This window comes from Poecilia reticulata, linkage group LG18 (assembly GCF_000633615.1).
Source record: "Poecilia reticulata strain Guanapo linkage group LG18, Guppy_female_1.0+MT, whole genome shotgun sequence".
Lineage (NCBI taxonomy): Eukaryota > Metazoa > Chordata > Actinopteri > Cyprinodontiformes > Poeciliidae > Poecilia > Poecilia reticulata.
Window position 1 is genome coordinate 8,585,164 of NC_024348.1, and position 13,778 is coordinate 8,598,941.

Sequence of the window (13,778 nt, forward strand, 5' to 3'; positions counted from 1 at the left end):
TTACTGTGAAATAGTAAAGGAATTTGTTTAAAGGGCAAGATAATAATAATAATAATTAATAATAATAATAATAATAATAATATATATTTTTTAAATACACCCCCATACCAAACCCGTCTGCGCAGTTACTTAAACCATGCCGTCTCTTCCTCCTGCAGTGCTCACTTTAATCCACTAGGTGGTACTGCAGCGCGGTTTAACTAATCGAAGAAAAAGAATTAATGCACAAAAAAGTAGTAAATGTCCATTTGTGAACATGGAGAGCATCTATCAGGACATAAAACTAGAATTTGTGAAATGTTTTTTTTTTTAAATGTCATATCTAAATTTGTTTAGCAGAACAAAAATAACACCAATCTGTCAGCTGTTGCTGAACTAGAGAGCTCTGTCAGTGTCAATCTGCTGGATTATAGGTCCCTCCTCCCAGCAGCTGTTGCTCCTGACAGGCAAAAACTCAGTAAATGTTTACACTTCTGCTGTTTTTCTCATTTCAAATAACATTTCCTGCTGTTATTTGCTGTTTTTTTCCCCACTTCTTGTAAATAGTCTGTTTTTTTTCTTTGCACAACTGTAATTTCTTAAAACTACCTTACTCGGGTTCATATTTTCTAACTGTCCAGTATTTTGCTATAAACTTGCTCTTCCTGTCAACTGTTGTTCTTAGTCTCTGTTTTATTATTTTTATCATTGAGTAGATCTACATGCTCTGACTTGCCTGTGGCTGCGCGGCTGGTACTCTTGAATTTCCTCCACTAGCACAATTTACAGCTTAACTCGGTTCACATACCCCTAAAAGTATCCCCACACCTGGCAGATATAGATTGAAAACTGTATGTGGCAAGTAATGACATGAACATCTCTCAAAGGATATTGAAACATGTAAAACAAGTATTAATGTCAAAAGAAATGGTTTTTTTACGTTTCATTGAAGATAGCATGTCAAAATATTTGAGGTAATTAGTAGCGTTACAGCAGGCTACCCCTGAATAATAAAGTTGTTTTTTTTTGAAAATCTCAGATATTTTGAGATTATATAATGATGATGTCAAATTTCTGAGGCTGAAAGATCTCTTTCCGATCATCTGAATCTATAGCTCTCTCTAGATTCCCTGCCAGATTAAAGCTGTCCAACTCTGACTGGACCACTCCAAAACCAAATGGTCAGTGGCGGAGCTAGACTTTTAAAGTTGGGGGGGCCAAGGGGGGGCCAGGACTACCTCTGGGGGGGCAAAATTTTAAATGTGTGTGTGCACATATATATAATTTTTAAAAATAGCCAAACTGAATATTTGGTTAGTTTTTAAGCCCCTCTGTCATTTGACATGTTATAATTAACACTTTTGACTGGCGCACATGGAGACATGATAGACTTTACGCAGAGTTCATCGCAGAGGAAACTAAAATCAATCAAATAAAAGATCCTTTCTGAATATCATCTCATGGACACTGAACTAAATGTGTCTTTCTGACCGGGAGCTGGCAGTTTCGTTTGATGACTACAAATTGGAAATAAAATTATTTTTTTCTTTGACGGACAACGAAAAAAACTCTAGCGCCACCTCTGCTCCAAACTACGAACATTGTCGGCCCCTCTTCGTTTTTTTCTCTTTTTTGCGGAGGATCAATAAATAACTTATTGGTGTTTTACCATACAACCACCAGGTATGAAGTGCTTTAGCCTTTGAGTTGCACCACAGCGCAGCATAACTGAAACATCCAGGAGAAGAATATCAGCTTGTTGTTATGAGTATAAAGGAGGCTGGTATCGCGCCTGATAAAAATCTATTTATTTATGTCATCACATGGACTTATATAAAGTTTTATACATTTTCTTTTGATATATTTATTATTGTTTTTCTTCTTTAGATATTAGGTTGGCTTAGAATGATTCCAAATAATGTACAGGAATAACCTTGTGCTGTTACATGTCAATCATCTAGGGGGGCAACTAGGGGGGCCAATCAGATGACAGGGGGGGGCACTGGCCCCCCTGCCCCCCCCTCTGGCTCCGCCACTGCAAATGGTCAACTTGAAAGGTGTTCGGATTAAACGTTAGCTTCATCTGGCAGATCCAGTTAATCCAGATTTACACTGGATGAAGACACCAGAGGAGTTATATACTGCAGGTGAGGTCCTAACGCAAAGAACTCATAGAACTTCATTTTAACTCTTAAGTCTTTACTGTCAGGACAGAGTAACACTTATTGCCTGTAGGGGGCGTAGTGGTCAAATCTAGTTTTGACAAAAGCAGCTTGTTTTCTGAGACAACATGAGTGTAATAACTCATAATGACAGAGACCTTTGTTGAGAATTAAACCCAAATTATATATATAAATATTTGTTAAAGATGACATTTGTCTGCGTTTCTGTATGTTAACAATAATACAGTAAAAAAAAAAGATGTAGCACTGAGTTTGAGACATTGACTCACTCTTTCACAAATTCTTTGGGTTTCTCTATATTTCATGGTGAATAAATTGAAGCATCACTCATACTTTGCTTTTTTAATTCACCATACGTTACTGTTTGAGTGTTTTAGAAAATGGTTTAATCAGAAGTGGGATCATATTTTGGTGAAACAGGCAGGAATGATGACAAACATTGTGTATATGTCATCAAACTGTGAATCCCCCAGAACCAAAAATGAGGATGACCTCATTATTTTACACAATTGCAGACAAACCCAAGAGCACTGTGAGCCATCTGCTGTTTGAACGAGAACATTTTATCAACTCAGTTCATGATAATGTTTATAGCTTACAGTTTTTGACTGTTCTTGGTGGGTTCTTCACCACACAGGAACAAAATGAGGATGTTGTTCAAATGTTGTTTTTTTCCCCCAGAATCTGTCATGTGAATTTAGATTACTGAAAAAAACTGTGATCATACATGGCTGGTTCATGTGGCTTTCATTCCACATGAACATTCATGACTTCCTTCCATGAGATCCAAAGTTAAAAAAAATGTTTGTTAGTCTGACCCAATCACACCAAAATGTCACCTATTGACCAATTCGTCAGCATGGGATTAAAATATGATTCTGTTCACATTAGGAATGAGTCAATTTAACTAAGAGGAACTTGACTTCCCTTTTTCAGTTTTTAGTGTTTTTGTCACTCAACTTTGATGACAACAAGTTCAAGTTTTAGCTTAGAAATAAAGAAATACATATTTTATTGCATAAACTCACTGATATTCTAATTTATAAAACTGAATACATTGCATGCTTGACACAATAGCTGTACGTGTGCTGGTACAGTTTGTCTTTTGTTTTAGTATTGCAGCTTTGCTCTGTTTTTTTTTTCAAGTGTGTTTTTAACAAGTAACAGGCAAGTTATTATTTTTTATTTTGTAGCTATCTTAAGTAAACGCTGAAACAAACCTAGGTTTCTCTTCTCTAGACAATATCTATCCCTATAGTTTACAACTAAAAAGCCGTCTTTATCTGCCACACTTCATCAAAAGTTGTCCTTATGTCTAAAATTGCATAAGTTTGCTCATGGAGCCAAAAATAAACATAATTTCTATTCCATCTAAACTTTAACTTTACATCACTGATCAAAAGTATGATGATATGATTTGGTTTAAATAAAAGAAAAATGTAAACGACCAATGAACTTTCTTTTATTTCTACACATTAAAACACCGAAGCTCACTTTCCCTGTGTAATCATTACATTAAAGTGTAAAATCTCAGAGAAAGCAGACATTTGACAGAGAAAGCAGGCTCTTTCGTGTGTGAAATCTGCTGTAACCTAATAATTACAGGGTGATTCACAGTTCGGATATGTCTTACGCCATCAGGTATGCTAACCTGGTTGCGGTTCAGTGCGCTAACTGTCTAACTAATATGTCTTCCTCACTGCTTTCCCTTGCAATGTGCCGATTCTGGACACATGTTGCAGCATAAATAGGAGGCTCTGGACGCTTGAAGCTAAAAATAACCCGGGTGAGCTATTTGTCACAGTGTACGGCTTTCTGCAGAATCCAGGGTGGGGAGGAAATGAGCAGAGAAAGGGGGAATTTGATTTTTTTTTTTTTCTGGGCTCACCTCAAAATGTTTGGTGGTCAGCTTTTCTACATAGAGAGAAAAAGAAAAAAGAAAGGCAGCCTGTGTGGCTATTAATAGCTCCAGAGAGAGACGGTGTGTCTCTTTAAGACTGACTAACGGCTCCTTTCATGCGACGCAGGCAGAAAAAGCAGAACGTTGCCATCGTTTTTCATCAGCGGCCTCTCAGGCACCGCTGATGACGTGCGTGAGACGCCCCTGACTGTTTTTACAGACGCAGACGGGGCCTCGGAGGCAGCCAGGAGTAGAGACATTGTATCCAATGTTAGTCAGTCGAGTGTGAGTAAGAAACAGCGGGGTATTTTTTTTAAGCCTACGCACGTTTTTAACAATGCTAGAAATCACAGAGAAAATGATCGTTTGCGTCAAAGTGCTACGTAACTTCCAAACGTCTCCTCGTTCCCTCGCGCCTCTGAATAACGTGGAGGAAAGCGTTGCATTCACAAACCCCCGGAATACTTTTGCGTTTCGTAAACTGAGGTTACGCGGTGACGTTTCGGATAGTTTCTCTGCTGTCGATGGTTCCACATCAATTTAACTAATTTTGAGCTCTCTGGACATAATAGCTTCAAGTTGGTCAAGTGCCACACGTGACCTTTTGAGGAGGCGTCGAGTGGAAGTCTTTTGTGTCCAATTTTAGAGGGTTAAACACATATTGTTTTCAGCCTTGTCAATGCTGTTCTGTTTTTCTGCTACCTCTTCTTATCCATTTGTTCCTCTGGAAGCACAGAACAAGAAACACAAAAATCTCATAATGAAGCTCTGCTCTGAATAGGCTAAATTTTCTAATTATTAAAAGAACATTTTGTACATTGACATAACCGCAGAGTATCCGTGTACGTTTCTTGGTCGTCAAGTGTTTTGATACATTTTTGCGAAGGACATTTATCAAAGCGCCTAAAGTTTCGTGGCTAAATAATTTAGCTGTGGTTCTGATGTGTTGGAGTCACGTAACCACATTTCCATGAGTGAAAAGGCCAAAAATGTCCAAACTGAAGCCTCTTCAGGGCCACAGAGAAGAAGTTACGCTTAGCCTCTGTGACCTGCATACAGTCTGATCATATTTGTTTTTGGGTTTTTTTGTTTTATTTTCCGTTATCTTTGTCCATCTTTGAGTTTCCCATTATTCTCCCAGTGTAAGTCCTCATTGTTTTCGACTCTGTTTTGTTCTTTGGCTTTTGGAYGTGTGCCCACGCCCCGCAGCTTTTGGATAAGTTTGTTTGTTTTCAAACTCACTTCCCAATCTGTGGAATGCCTGAAAGGATTTTGTCCCCAATCCTGACTTTGACTTTTTGTCCCCAACGCTTTCTTCAAGTCCGTGTCTCTCCTCTGTGTAGAAATCTTACGCCTGAGTTAAACATTTTGCTCCTTTACTTCCTCCTTCTCACAGTCAAGAACAGAAAACAGATTAGAACATGAATAGATTCATATTCACAAACAAAGCGAATATGGAGAAGGAAGCGTTCTTAAGATCAGAGGAAAGGGTGTTAAACAATGTTCTGAATTGATATGATTTTACATCGCAGGTTTCTCACATGAACTCTATCACAATGTTGCTAAGTGCCTTATTTATTCTGATGCACTCAGAATAATCTGAACGCTATAAATGGAGAACAGTTGTGAAGCAATGGAGACAGATCCACCTACAGTCAGCATAGGTTTTCTGACTCAATGGTCAGTCATCCATTATAAGTGTGAATTTTGTCTCATTAATGTTTTTTTTTTCAAGTCTTAAGAGGCTTTAAAATCATAAAAAAATTAATTGTATGTTCATCATAATCTTCTTCAGCAAGTGTTTATTTTTTTAATATGGCTCACTGCCCAGAGCAGCATTGGCCAGTGGGGACTTTGCCTTTGGTCAGTTGTAGTTCAAAATTCAAAATATGTAAAATTGTTGGACCTGAACTGGGTTTTTCTACATAGAACAGAGAGTTAAATAAAATTTGAAATGCTTTTCAGGGTTTCCCCCAGAAAACGTGCTGGGTTGTGGCGCTTGGGGACACAAGTAAAGCCTGGTGGCCCGCCAGGCTTGTAACACATTGAATGAAACCCTGCTTTTATTGTATTTGTGAAAACACACAAACAGGGTGCATGTGGTCATCGGAATGCTTTCTTAGCAGCCTATGATGTTTTTTTTTTTTTACAACACAACCCTAAACAGATAAGTTTCTGATAAGATGCAGCGTAAAAAAATAAAAATTGTCGGGATCCAGACGTGCGTTTGGCTGTTTGTGGTTCAGTGGGTGGAGAGGACAAAATCGTGGGTCTCGCCCAAGGCACCATTCATGCACCACACACCACTGTTGACAAATTGCAATGATTACAGGATACACAGTGGAGCATTTGGTAGCACTGAGGGTCCTGAATCCTGGCCTGGAGTCGTTTTCTAAAGACTTTGCATGTTCTGTAAAAACTTGACATGTATCGCAAGGCATTCCTCTGCTTAATCTGACTAATTAAAGAACGAGAAATTTCCATCCATCCATTTTCTTTACACCCTTGTCCCTAGTGGGGTCGGGAGATGCTATCTCCAGCTAACGTTCCGGGCGAGAGGCGGGGTACACCCTGGACAGGTCGCCAGTCTGTCGCAGGGCAGAACAAGCAATTTGATTAATTAAAATAAAGAAATCCAAAACATCAGACACTGAATCTTTGGCAGCAGAATTATGTACATAAAGATGTACGGTTGATACAAAACAAGAAATAAAGCAACACCATTATGCATGCATATGTACACTATGATTATGTTGCAAGAGAAAAACAAAACATCCAAATCTCAGAATGACTGCGAGAGGCCAACCTAAAACATCCAGAGTTGCCTCGCTCCTGTTAAAATGCATGAAAAGACCCGATATTACATAACACTGGCATTGTTCACCCCTCGGGATACATGGCTTCCTCTGTGCCAGCTTTAAAAGGTCAGTTTGGAAAAAGCTGCAGAGCCAGCTCCTGTTGGTGTCATTAACACAGCCTGATGCGTTTCTCAGTGAGCTCCACCTACTAAACCGGGTTCTCCAGGCCAGCGAGGGTTCTGGTGGAAGTTCTTCTAATTATTACAGCCCTTCCAGTAAGAAACATACTTGCCTTCATTTTGAATATAAGCAAATTGTTCATTTGAGGTTTTTAATGGTGTATGGGAACCGTTTAGTTTGTTTTAATGCAACAGAGATAATTTCAGTTTTGTTTCTGTTCAGCTGGAGTAAGTAAAGGCAGTTTGAAAAATCTAGAAGTTACACTCATTAGCAATGTTTCGCATGGCCTTCTTTTGTACTTTCTTGTCCCATGCACTGTCAATTTTATTCCATGTAGATAATTTCTCAGATGTAAATATAATTTTTTTTTTTTAAATATCCTAAAAATGGTTTGGTCCATTTTTTAAAATCATCTTCAGGTTCATATTTACCGGTCAGACATTCTGTAACTTTAAGCTTCTCAGAAATGCTTGTAATTCATCTGCAAGGCCCCGGTTGGATCCTGAGTCGGCAGAGCTATTGTTCCTGAGAAAGTGGGTCCATAGCACTCGCCGCCTACAAAGATCTGCTTCTGAGGTGCCTTACAGGAAGCCACATCCTCTTCCTGTTTAGTCTGAGCTCTGATTGGTCTCTGAGCTGGAGAGCATGGGAACAAAGAAAGACGTTAGCATTTCATTTATCTACTTTTTTTTTTTTAAAGTACCAAAATAAAAACAGTCAAAACACTACAGGGAGCCACCTTCGCCTCCTCCCACTTCATCCTCCTTAAATCACCGTTTTAGGACACTTTCTTGAGCTTTCCCTCCATGACATAAAATATGAGAGCGGTATACGTCTGTTTATAAATTATTCCATATTTTTAGTTGATTTTGCTTTTATACCAGATGCTTTTAATATAAAAATCCAAGTCAATTTACATACGAGTGTCGAATTGTTCTCACATGTTGCAAATAAACGAGGATCTTCCCTCCTGTCTGTCTGCTTGTTCAAGGTAACAGAGATGAGTGAAAAAAAGGGAAATTATCTCATCTGCAGACTGATGCAACTGCCAAGTCAAGATAACTGATGGCGAGGGAAGCAGACATGGTGTCATTCCCTCTGCTCCCGTTAACATGCCTTATTAGGACATCTGCAGCTGCGCGTGTGTTGTGGTGCTAGTCATACGGCAGATGTTGATTTTTGGTTTCCCCCCCCTCCCCCTTTCTTCTCCCTCCTCCAGACAGCCTGAGTCATGTGACTCCCCTGAAGGTCGGGTCACCCTGTGAGGCTCCTGCCGAGGAGGAAGCTGGCAGGAGAAAATTAAACAATAGCTCTGCAGGTACATTTTCGGGAAAAGACAAATAGACAACCGAGTTGTGTGTCCTGGCGCAGCTCCACGGCAGAGTCCACTTTACACGCTGTTGTGTAAGGTTTCAGTGGAGGGTTTTGTAATCCTTTGGCAAACATCAAATCTGTGCTATCAGTGTGGGCTAAATTACAGCATTCATAAACTCCTCAAACACACACACACAAACAAAAAAAAAAAAAGGCTCATTTATAAGCGTCGTATTTCTACTCTGGTGATAACAGCTATGTAAACCAAGCAGCTTCCCTTTCTGGCTCCAGATCTGTTGCCTGCAGAAAACCCACATGTCCTGTTCCACTTTAAGGCATCGAGGAAGGGTCAGTACCGGGGTCGCGCAACGCAAATCGTTTACTGACAAACAACAAGTGACGTGGCGAGTCTGTTTCAACAGTAAACAAGCATCGAGGTGGACTCGTTGTTTCCACCGGGTGGAAATATTCCAGGTAGCCTGGAGCATCTTTCCGACGTCTCTAAAGACGGGTGAAAACATCCGACCAAGCAGAGCTGCGAAAACGTCTCAAGTCATCCATGGCCTTTTTAAACTGTCCAAGGAGTCAGACCTAAAAGGTTGACTGATTTCAATTCATTTTTCAGTCCCGCTGACCCATTTTTATCTTTTATGACTGATCTATAACACTAACCTTTTTAAGTTGCTCTGACATAAAGCGCTCTGAATTTACATTCTACAAACAAGCATCGCATCTAACCCATTCCTTATCTGCCTTGTGTTTCTCTCATGAGGCTTTATTTGATGCTTTCGAATGTAACTAATTTTGTAAAACGTTTCAACATTACCTTTTTCCACATCTGATTTATGCAATTTCCAGATGAGCCAGTGTCTTTTTTCAACATGTTTATAAATTTTTAAATGTTGTTGGTTTATTTAATTGTTGAGCTGGTAAAATTAAACATTTCACGTTAAAATTATTTTTACCTTTTAAATAAAAAAAATGCACCAAACTAACTCCTGATTAGTCATGCAACTGATAAGTGTTACATTTTCTTGTGAAATAGAAATGTCCTTCTTTTTCTTTTTTTTTTTTGAGTCATTTGAGAATTTCACTTCCTATCTGAACTTTCTCCCAAGAGTTTAACTAGACTTTAATCTAGTGTTAGATAAGAACGCCATTAGTTGTGCTATTCCTTATTGCATCAACCAACACAAGGAGGCAACAACACAAATGAGAAAAAAGTCAAAATGAAAAATAATAAGACAAAAGGTGACAAACAGAGAGAACCCAAAGTGTTCAAAGTTTGCAATGTTTGTCCTGAATCCTATCAAACTTCCAGAGAATGTTAGGTAGGTTTGTTTATACGGCACCATTCCTCCACAAGGCAATTCAAACTGCTTTACATACATAGAGACAAACAAAATAAAACTTTGCATAAAAGAAGCAAATGTTTCTAACAATTCATTAGTCAAATACTTAGATCAAAAGCTGTTGTACTCAAAAAGGTTTTCAGATTTAAATGAACCAGTAGTATCTCAGGTTTTCAATGACTTTATTTCAGAGTTGAGGAGCAGAGGGACTAAATGCTGCTTCACTTTGTTTAGTTCTGGTCCTGGGAAGAAGTGAGCAGGAAACACGGATCTACATGGTTTGTATTAGACAAGTAACTCAGGAATATATTTCGGTCCAAGGCCCTTTAGTTCCTATCGACTGGTAGCAAGAACTAAAGTCAGACATACTACAAATGGGAAACCAAAGCAGTGAGTTACTATAGTAACAGCATTCATTTTCCTGGAGTTGGTCAGGAGTCCGGCAGCAGCGTTTTGGATGAGCTGCAGCTACCAGATTGATTAAAGTAAAGACACGGTGGGAGAACTGTAACCTTCTGAAGATGAAAGCTTGAAATATCATCAAATGTTTTGCATTTACCTTCCTGTAAGACCTACATTTTCCTAACTACAAAGTGGCTTCACGTATGTTCTAATACTGAAATAAAAAAAAAAAGATGAAACATCTGCATTTCATGTCTGCGCTCACGTAGAGGTAATTTTATTTTTGTACTTTCAGCACTCATGAACTCTTTCTAATTTGACGTTACAAGTACACCTTTATAACTATATATGCTTGGCCTGACTTTCCACAAAGAGGAAACACAAAATCCCACTTAATCTGTGGCTACGTGTAAAAATCACTTGGTACACGTAAACATGAAATTACCAGTAAAAGGAGTAGCAGAACCTGCAGCTTGAGTAATGCGCGTGGTGTTTTTAAAAGCTCCAAACATACAATAACACATGCGCTGCTGCAGAAACATCCTGAGGAAACAGTACGGAGGCATCAAAGCCTGGGACAGAGCCACAAACTGGGACGTGTTCAAATAAAGTTCATACACCCCTCAGATAATGAAGTCAATATTTGCGATGTAGTTTTTCAATTCCCAGGCTATATAAAAAAAATATGTTGAACTTGACACTTTTATCTTTTTGATTTATTTCGCTCGTTTCTGATTCATTTTAATTTCCCTAAGTAACAGGAAAAGTTGACCGTTATTCTAGGACTTCTGAGAAAGCCGTTTCCCTCAATGAACCCAAACGACTGCTGATCTTACTCAGAAAGATCAGAGAGTACAAGAGTGAAAAGCCCAGGATTTATGCTTCAAGCTTATTTAGTTGATACTGTCACTGGAAAGCATGCAGACAAACACAGAGATTGGGGAACGTTTTGTACCAAACAGTTTATAGCCGCCTTGGTGGCGTTTTATTCCTAATTCAATCATAATCACACTCTTTTAATGTGATTTCTTTTTTCTTTTTTTTTCCTTTTTACTCAGCAGAACCCTGTCACCATTTTATTTTTATGTTTTTGGAAAGTAAAGAAATCCTAAATAAATTCTTACCCTCGTCGGGGAAATAAAAAAGAAGAAGCTACCAGTCAGTTCACTTCCATCTTGGAGACGTTTGTACCAACTCACATCTTCCCTGGCAACAATCCATTTATATTACATCATACATGAATTCAAATAACATCTGGGAATAATGTCTTATTTCTGGAGCATTTACAGGCTTTTACAAGCCTTTTGTACCAGCTTTGACAAACAATGATCTGAAGTCATTTTCTACAGTATACTTGTATTTAACCTCATAGTTATGTCATAATGTGACTATAAATAAAGTCTAGGAGCTGGCACCGCCGAGTTCTGTCATATTTCATAAGAGCTGGCTGGTCTAGTTGAAGTACAATCAGTGGAAATGTGAAGTTGAAACAATCCTGATGCAATAACTTATTATTGCATTAAATCCTAGGTGAGATTTAAGTATTTTAGGGATCATTCACAATAATTACTGGATACAAAATGGGGAACCGGCTCAGAACTGGAGCCGAGTTACTTTCACATTCGCTCATGTTTCATAAGAACAGTGGCATTTATTTAGATTGGCACAATTGTACTTATCATTACAAAGCAAAAACTCATAATGCCTAGAGGTTATGAAGTGACGAAGTTATGGGACGCGTAACTCGTGACCTGAAATTACATCTGATCTCAGAAACACCCGGTCGTACCGGGCTCCTGTCAAAACCATACATGGGCAGAAAAAACAAATAAAACCACTCCCTTTGTGTTTTCTATTGTTGCAATGGTGATGCAACAGAACATTCAGTGAAGTTATCATTCCTGTTCTCATCATTACCAAACTGAGTTCAACTTCCTACTAGGCCACAGTTCAACCCTGGAAATGCACCATTCCTGTATTTTATATGCAGTTTTAGTTCTTTGAAACAAAGAGGCATGAGGGACAAACTTCTGAAGAAGAAACATTCTAGATAATTTATCTTGTAAAATAAATTACTGGAATCTCAGCACTTTATAAACCGTAAAAGGGTGAAGGTTGAATGACGCCCAGTAACTCGAAACTACTGCCTGGCATTATCCATAGCCAAATGAGTTTTAACGTAAAATATATATTTTTCATCCGTAACAAAGCTAACTTATCTGTAGAACTGTAAAGAAAACAGCACTGAAACCACTTCTCTGTTTGCGCTCTCTGTGGTCAACTCAATATGTCTCCAATCTCGGTATTTATGAAAAGTCTAAATCATTTTGTTCCCTTTTTTTAATTATAATACAACTATTCAAAGAAAAGTAAACGCCTCACCTTGGTCAATGTGTGTCGTTTGAGGTTATGCTGTTCTTAGAAATCTATAATGTTTTTGTTGTACCCATGATTGGTCTAATTTTGTTGGACTTGATTAGTAATTCAAATAATTTTACAGTCCACTGTAGTCACTTTTAAACGTGGAACAACAGATGGTGGCACAAGGCAGGCAAGACGCGAGCGAATTATATGAGCTGTGAGAACGCAGAAACTGGCTAACCGTTAGCTGCTAACGATGCTAAAGTTAGCATCTGCTTCAGAGCTTCTGTAGTTATTTCAGGTTCTACATGAATGTGCTGCATCTGATTAGGTCAATGGCTAAATGGATAAACATGCTCTGAATAGATTGAAATGCAGTCTGAAAACATTGTCTTGAAAACAATAAAAGCATTCTTGTTACTTTTGTATTAAGGCCATTTTAAAGCTAAACATGCTAAGAAAAAAGAAAGGGAAAAAAAGAAAGAAAGATCACAAAATGTAGACAATTAAAACCATGGCAAAAATCCTCTACATTGATTTTTGATTCTCAAAAACACAGTTAGTGATTTGTGAAAAAAAGGGATTTTCAGTTTTTCAAAATATATAGCAAAAACTGGTCTATTTTTTTTTTTATCTTATAATTATTCTGAACAAAACATTTAACAGTTGATAGAATATTCTACTGCTTACAAAGCCTAGATTTTATATTTTAGCAGTTGATCCAGCAATCATTAAAACATCTTTTAAAAAAAAAGCTTTAGTCTTTCTACATATTCCCTTCCTTGAATGAGACTCGGTGACAATAAAGTGGAGGATTGCTCCCAAATACTCGTGAGTAGATACACTTCACTTGATTTAGGATGCTTATGAAAAAGAGAACTGGCTGTAAAACTCTTATACAATGAATGGATGAAGGCTGATATGTAGAGGGGGTTTTACTTCCCTAAATGATATGTTTGCTATGCTTCTAATTAAAGGATAGTTACATCCTTGTTCTCAAGACGTACTCTGCAAAAAACAAAAAAAATACAGGACCTTGCAAACTGAAAGGAAAATCTTTTGGGGGATTTTTCCATTTCATTCAGGACTCAGCTGGATTTTAGTTTCAGAAGTTCCTTGCCTTTGAAACAACTTCCAGTTGTGGCCATTTTTATATATTTGTAGGGTAAACTGAAAAAAAAAAGCTTTATTTGTTGTAAAAAAAAAAAAGACAAAATAGTCACTAAACATCTCTTACAACTTAGCCAAAAAATGTAACGTAATCAGATGTTTCAAGTTCAAAAAGTGGTAATATATATATATATCTATA

General features: G+C 38.0%; 1 long non-coding RNA gene across 1 annotated transcript in view; it reads right to left on the reverse strand.

Annotated features, from left to right (window-relative positions):
* Positions 1-3,655: 3,655 nt before the first annotated feature.
* LOC103480525 (uncharacterized) overlaps positions 3,656-13,778 on the reverse strand; it is a 12,312-nt gene continuing 2,189 nt past the window's right edge. Inside the window, exons 2-3 of the long non-coding RNA XR_536109.2 lie at positions 7,472-7,676; positions 3,656-4,786 (exon numbers count right to left, since the gene is read on the reverse strand). This is a non-coding gene — a long non-coding RNA (uncharacterized LOC103480525). The remainder of the gene's footprint in view (positions 4,787-7,471; positions 7,677-13,778) is intronic.